The sequence below is a fragment of the Pinus tabuliformis genome, chromosome X, assembly GCF_031772625.1.
Source record: "Pinus tabuliformis cultivar Carrire ecotype Pingquan chromosome X, CPIR1, whole genome shotgun sequence".
Classification (NCBI taxonomy): domain Eukaryota; kingdom Viridiplantae; phylum Streptophyta; class Pinopsida; order Pinales; family Pinaceae; genus Pinus; species Pinus tabuliformis.
The window spans coordinates 1,747,597,288-1,747,604,993 of record NC_142308.1 but is presented as its reverse complement, the minus strand read 5'-3'; the positions used below and the strand labels follow the sequence as shown (position 1 = coordinate 1,747,604,993).

The 7,706-nt window shown below is 39.3% G+C and overlaps 1 pseudogene; it reads right to left on the bottom strand.

Moving 5' to 3' along the window:
• Positions 1 to 366, bottom strand: LOC149146785 (transportin-1 pseudogene; annotated as a pseudogene).
• Positions 367 to 7,706: the final 7,340 nt, after the last annotated feature.

Below are 7,706 nucleotides of genomic sequence, written 5' to 3'. Positions count from 1 at the left end.
CTATCTCTCGTAAGTGTGGAAAAGACCATTGATACAGCCTTTCGCAATTGCACCCAGTGCCAAAACAACAACTTCCCTTTCCTTCCAAGAAATGTCAACATTGGACAACTTGGCCTGTACTAAAGGCATTAGAATGGGGAGAATTTCATCATCAAATACAGTAGAGAGTACATCAAGCTTGACAACACTGCATTTTCTCAAATTCCAGGAATTTATAATGTCATCTTCATCTTCTTCCTCCTCAACGCCATCTGCTCCATGAGATCGTGAAGTGCGAAATCTAGGTTTCAAATCCTGATCACTGTCAGGCACAGTTTCATCCACCTCTGCATCAACAAGTGCTTTATCATCATCTGCATTTACCATGTTCATCAACAATACCACAATCAAGGGTGAGAGAAATTCCCTCAGTATCTCTGGAGGAAGACGAGCTTCACAAAATGCAGACCAGAATTCACATGCTTCTAGAGCAACATCCGCATCACTCTCCTGATTTCCTACACTTTATATTTCTTTTTTACATGCATCCATTAAATTAAAAGTTTAGAACTAAATATGAATTCACCTTTTATAAAGTGATATCATAAAAGGATGCTAAATTCATTTTTAAGTGGGATGATAAAGTAGAGTTTTTATGGAGCTTTTTGAGAGATGAGGTTATGAAAGATTTTTTTTTAAAGATTTGCAATCATGATAAAGTTAATGGAGTAATAAGGGCATGCTTTTTAATTTGTATAACTTTTTTTTGGAATGGTAAGGTGAACTTCATTTAGTCATACTTGAAGTCATAAGTGAATTTTTGTATTTGGAGTGATAAGTGAAAGTCATTATTGTAATTCAAAGTAATATTTTACTTTTAGAGCGATTGAGTCAGTGCAGGCAATTTTTGAAGACAATTTGCTTGCAAAGTTTGCAAGTGTGACATTCTCGTTGAGAAGTTTCCACGACAAAGTTGTGACATTGAAGAATGATGTACTCTAGTAATTAATAAAATCATAATTTTTGTGGTGCTTGTGTCCTAGATCTGCCCGAAATTGAATAAGGGGATCTTAGGTACGCCGTGTGTCATGAATTCGTGTGCATGACTTGTGTTCAGATTATCAAAACGCTCTCTTTGTATTATGCTCAAACAAATACATGCACATAAGCAAGCTTAAGTATAAGAATGCTTAATCAAGCTCTTGTAATCAAGCTTAAGTACACAAGCACAAAGCGTCATATCATCAACTTGATAAGATGATATTCCAAGCAAGCACATTTCACATCATGTAATCAAAGCAATCAAGTTAAGGATGCTACAAAATCAAGAATTTCAAGCCAAGACGACATCAACATCATCAACACTTTTTGTATCACTTGCAGATAAACATTTTTTAACTGAATTGTACAGGTGCATTCTCATTTGTAACCGACACCCTAATTTGAATTGTTAAGGTGAATACATTAAGTCAAGTAAGTCTTCAACTGAGTCATCAAGATTGAACTTGTCATTTGTCTCTTGGGTGCATTTTCGACAGTGTTCGACACCCTTCCTTTTTTAAAATTAGCACATTCAATGAGTACATTAAAGAAAGCACAAAGTGTCAGTAATCAATCAAGCAAGTTCAAGCAAGCCATCTAGCAAGCAATCATCATCAAACAAGTGTGAATTCTAGTATTCTATTCTTCAAGTGAGCATCAAATCAAGCCAGTGTTTAACGCAAGTGCAATAAGAAATAAATCAAGGGAGCGTGTCATTCAAACAACCAAGCAAGCGAGTGTGTCAAAATCAAGTGCGAAAGTTCAAAGCATGACATCTACAACAAACGAGCCAGTGTGAAGTTGATTGAAGCATTCACAAAGTGTCAGTGAAGCATTCAAGCAAAACAATTGTCATCAAGCGTGCATGAAATAAAGAGTTCAAGTAACCAAGTTATAAAACTCCAGAAAATGTTTAAAGCATCTGCAATAAGCAACCGTACAAGAAGGCCTGAATTCAAAGTGAAGCAAGCTAACATGGTGACACACATTCAACTGTCCCAAATTATTAACAATTTGATTTTATCATCAGCTGGTGACACGGTGAACATCAACAAAACAACTCTTGCTGATATTCAGGTGCATCTTCACCATGCACATGAAATTATTAAGTTCCTTCAACTGGAGTCGCAACTATAAAGAAATGAGTTGCTAGAGAAGAGTGATGATTCCAAGTCTATGAACAATACAAATACAACTGATGTTTCCAAGTCAGTGGACACAAGATGATGATTTCAAGCAAAGGACAATTGGATCCTTTTGCAGCTTTGCATGTGATGGAGTTGTCAAGCGACATTCAGAGATGAATCAGACATGCAGCTGACTCATGGTCTCTTCATATTGCAGTTTCTTCAGCATCCAACTTTGGTAGTTTTTCAGGCAGCGTTTTTGAGGATCAACATGAGAACTTGGAAGATGGTTCCTCGTTCTTATTTTGGACTTATCATTGAGGGGGGGGGGGGGGGGTGATGTTAGCCTCACTCTCATGTGATGAAAACAATTCTAAGTCCAAAATAATTAATTTTTTTTTTTTTTTAGACTAACCTAAGTACCCACGGAGATTTGAACCGGTGACCTATCGCAAGGAGTGCCTTAACAGTGTACCAATTCTCCGTCAATCCAAAGCCCCATGGGTTTAATTAAATTAATTAAAATCATGAAAGTTATGATTTAATCCTACCTTTCTAGATTGTGTTTGTTCCTCATGGGAGGAGTCAGTTTAGGCCTAGTTGGTTGAGAGATTCTCTCCAACTAGTTAGGCTCCTAGATTAGTATTTGGTTGAGAAATTTGCTCAACCATAGTGTCCAACATAAACATACTATCTTGAGAGAAACTTGTTGGGTGTGGGAGCCCCCCCCTGGCGGGGGGTTTCGGGGGCAGCGCCCCCGAAGCTAAAAACAGCTGTAAAATTGCCTTGTAAAAGTATAGTAATTTCTAGTCAATCTGGGCCGTTCATTAGGCGAATGATCTGACGGTAGAACTTATGTTTAGTTTAGGGTTTTTTGCCCTAGAAGGCAACCCCTCTCTTTGTATGAGGGTATTGTATTTGAGGCTGTGTGATAGATGTGTATTCTATGAGTGAGAAACAGAGAGGTGAGACTGTGAGAGAAAACAGAGGATATTACCGCGGATTTGCTGTAGGTTGTGTCTCTTCATTTTGCTGGATAATAAAAGGGAAGGACTGGCTGTTCGGAGGGGACGTAGCCAAAATTGGGTGAACCACGTATATCTGTGTCTCTCTTGTTTTGTGCGTTTTCTGTGTTTATATTTCTGCAATATTTTATGTGTTCCGTTGCTCCGTAATATATAATTTTCTAACAACTGGTATCAGAGCCGAAAGTCTATTTGGCTGATAAACTCGCAGGAAAGAAGGGTTCCTGGTTCGAGTGGGAGCAATGGCGGAAGATGGTAAGTTTAGGGTCGAGAAATTTAACGGCCAAAACTTCTCGCTGTGGAAGATGCAGATGGAAGATTATCTGTATCAGAAAGATCTATACCTACCATTGGGCGGAAAAACAAAGATGTCGACGGGTATGAAAGACGAAGAATGGAACCTTCTCGATAGAAAGGCACTCAGAACAATACGGTTGTGCCTTGCTGCATCAGTCGCCTTCAATATTTCGAAGGAAACCACGACAGAGGGTTTGATGCAGATGTTGTCGAAACTATATGAAAAACCCTCGGCCTCAAACAAGGTATTTCTTATGAAACGGTTATTTAATATGAATATGTCGGAAGGTGGATCTGTTGCAAACCATTTAAATGATTTTAATACAGTTACAAGTCAGTTAAGTTCTGTAGGGGTAAACTTTGATGATGAAGTTAGAGCTCTGTTATTCTTGTGCTCATTACCAGAAAGTTGGAATGGTTTGGTAATGGCCATTAGTAACTCCGTTTCTGGATCTAGTACTTTAAAGTTTGATGATGTTGTCGGTGCTATCCTTAGCGAGGAAATGCGACGGAAAAGCTCCGGTGAGACATCAGGAAATGCTTTGAGTGCAGAGTCTAGAGGAAGAAAAATGGAAAGAGGAAAGAGCTCAGGATATCGCAGTAAATCAAGGAAAGGCAGATCCAAGTCCAGATCGGGGATAGTGTGCTGGAAATGTGGAAAGAAAGGACACCTAAAGAAAGACTGTAGATCTCGGAAGGGAAAAGAAGGAGATGCACAGCAAGAAAACAATCATGAAGCAAATGTGACAGGTGAGGTGTTACAAGATGCTTTGATTCTTTCTTTTGAAAATATTACTGATCCCTGGGTGGTAGATTCAGGGGCTTCATTCCATGCCACACCTGATAAGAAATACTTTCATGACTATGTTCAAGGAGATTTTGGACAAGTTCGTCTGGGTGATGATAAACCTTGTAAAATCGTTGGAATGGGTAAGGTTCTTGTAAAACAGCAGAATGGAAACCAATGGCTATTAAAGGAGGTAAGGCATGTTCCAGATCTAAAGAAAAATCTGATTTCAACAGGGCAGTTAGGCGGTGAAGGTTGTGTGACAACTTTCACAGATAAAGCTTGGAAGGTAACCAAAGGAGCCCTGGTAATAGAAAAAGGCGAAAAGGTTGGTACATTGTATTTATGCAATGGTATTTCTAACTCTGTTAATGCTTTAACTTCCAAAGGATCAGATGCAGCATTATGGCATCATAGGCTCGGACACATGAGTGAAAAGGGGATGAAGATTCTTCACTCAAGGAATTTGTTGCCGGGTTTGAAGAATGTTGATTTGGACTTCTGTGAGAATTGCATTTATGGAAAACAGAAGAGAGTCAGATTTCTCAGAGTTGGGAAAGAAAAGAAGAATGAAAAATTAGAGCTTGTGCATACAGATGTATGGGGACCTGCTCAGGTATCATCTCTTGGTGGCTCTCGTTATTATGTTACTTTTATTGATGATGCAACTAGAAAAACTTGGATTTATTAAGAATAAATCTGATGTATTTGATACTTTCAAGAAATGGAAAGCTTTGGTTGAGATTGAGACAGGAAAGAAATTGAAGTGTCTTAGATCAGACAATGGAGGTGAATATTGCAGCAAAGAGTTTGATAGGTATTGTTCAGAGCATGGAATTTGCAGAGAGAAGACAGTTCCAAGAACACCACAAGAAAATGGTGTGTCAGAAAGGATGAACAGAACAATCATGGAGCGTGCAAGGTGCATGAGATTGCATGCAGGATTGCCTTTACAGTTTTGGGCAGATGCTGTAGATACTGCTGTTTATCTAATAAGCAGAGGGCCTTCAAGTTCCTTGGATGGTGGTGTTCCAGAGGAAGCATGGACAGGTAAAAAGGTAAACTACTCTATTTTAAAGCCTTTTGGTTGTGAGGCCTTTGTCCATATTGATAAAGAAAATAGAATAAAGCTTGAGGCAAAGTCAAAGAAATGTACCTTTATTGGATATGGTGTTAATGATTTTGGTTATCGCTTATATGATTACGAAAATCACAAAATCATTAGGAGCAGAGATGTAATATTCAATGAAAAGGTCTTGTATAAGAATCAGTTGCAGGAAAAGAAACAGGAAAAGGAAAACAAGGAATACACAGTCTTTGATGAAATCACTGGAAAAGTAAAGGTGCCTGAAAATAATAATAATCAACAACCACAACAACAGCAACCACCACAACAACAACAGGCACTCGAAACACCTGAAAGTGGTGTTAGAAGATCTACCAGGATAAGTAGACGCCCTGAACGATACTCTCCTTCATTATATTATTTATTGCTGACTGATTCCGGTGAACCCGAATGTTATGAAGAAGCAATGTAGGTTGAAAGAAGGAAGAAGTGGGAGGTAGCCATGGAAGAAGAGATGGACTCCTTAATGCATAACCAGACTTGGGATTTAGTCAGGTTGCCTGTAGGAAAAACGCCATTGAAGAATAAATGGGTTTACAGGCTGAAGGAAGAAGATGGAGGAAAACAGAGGTATAAAGCTAGACTTGTGGTGAAGGGGTTTGCACAGAAGAAAGGTATTGATTTTGATGAAATATTTTCTCCTGTTGTTAAAATGACTTCAATCAGAACTATTTTAAGTCTTGTAGCAGCTGAAGATTTGCATCTTGAGCAGTTAGATGTAAAGACAACCTTTCTCCATGGGGATTTGGAGGAAGAGATATATATGCAGCAGCCACAAGGATATGAGGTGAAAGGGAAGGAGAAACTAGTGTGCAGGTTGAAGAAGAGCTTGTATGGCTTAAAACAGGCTCCAAGGCAGTGGTATCTAAAATTTGACAAGTTTATGTCTGAACAAGGTTATACTAGATGTCACTCTGATCATTGTGTTTATTTGAAAAAGCAAAATGATGGCAGCTATATTATATTGTTATTGTATGTAGATGACATGCTTGTTGCAGGATCTAACATGCAGGAAATAAATGTGCTCAAAAGAAAATTGGCAAATTCATTTGCAATGAAGGATTTGGGAGCTGCAAAACAAATCCTTGGTATGAGAATAACTAGAGACAGGAAAAATCGTAAATTAACATTGTCTCAGAATGAGTACATACAAAAGGTGTTGAAAAGATTTAACATGCACAATGAAAAACCAGTTAGTACACCTTTTGCTAGCCATTTCAAACTTAGCAAGGAAATGTGCCCAAAGACCCAAGAAGACATGGATTATATGTCTAAAGTTCCATATGCATCAGCGGTTGGAAGCTTAATGTATGCAATGGTCTGCACAAGGCCTGATATTGCACATGCAGTGGGAGTTGTAAGCAGGTACATGAACAATCCAGGAAAGGAACATTGGATGGCAGTGAAATGGATTCTCAGATATTTGAAAGGTACCACAAATCAAGCATTATGCTTTGGTGGTTCAAACATCTCCCTACAAGGATATGTTGATGCAGATATGGCAGGTGACAGAGATAACAGGAGGAGCACTACAGGATATGTATTTACTGTTGGAGGAACAACTGTCAGTTGGGTTTCAAAAATCCAAAGTGTTGTTGCACTTTCAACAACAGAAGCAGAGTATGTTGCTGCTACAGAGGCTAGTAAAGAAATGATTTGGTTACAAAGGTTTATGGGTGAATTGGGTAAGGAGCATGATATGGGCACGTTATACAGTGATAGCCAAAGTGCCATTCATCTTGCAAAGAACTCAGCGTTTCATTCCAGGACTAAACACATACAGCTCAAGTATCATTTCATACGATCAGTGTTGGAAGATGGAGAGTTGAAGCTGGAAAAGATACACACTAGCCAGAATCCTGCAGATATGCTAACAAAAGTTGTAACCAGGGAGAAACTGAGAATATGCTCAGTTTCAGTTGGTCTTCAAGGATGACGATGAAGATGAGAAACAGCCAGGTCCAAAGAGGAGTCATTGTCCAGCAAATGGAGCAGCGGTGGAGTTTCTACAATCAGTCTCCAAGTGGGAGATTGTTGGGTGTGGAGCTTGATTATCTTCTATATTCAAAGGTATCGCCACATAGGACCCCAGCTCGAAATGGGGGCGGCAACGCCGCCCGTAAAATGTTCGCTGCAGGGGGGGTCCAGGGGGGGCGGCTGCGACCTTTGGGAGCCCCCCCCTGGCACTGCCCCCGAAGCTAAAAACAACTGTAAAATTTCCTTGTAAAAGTATAGTAATTTCTAGTCAATCTGGGCCGTTCATTAGGCGGATGATCTGACGGTAGAACTTATGTTTAGTTTAGGGTTTTTTTCCCTAGAAGGCA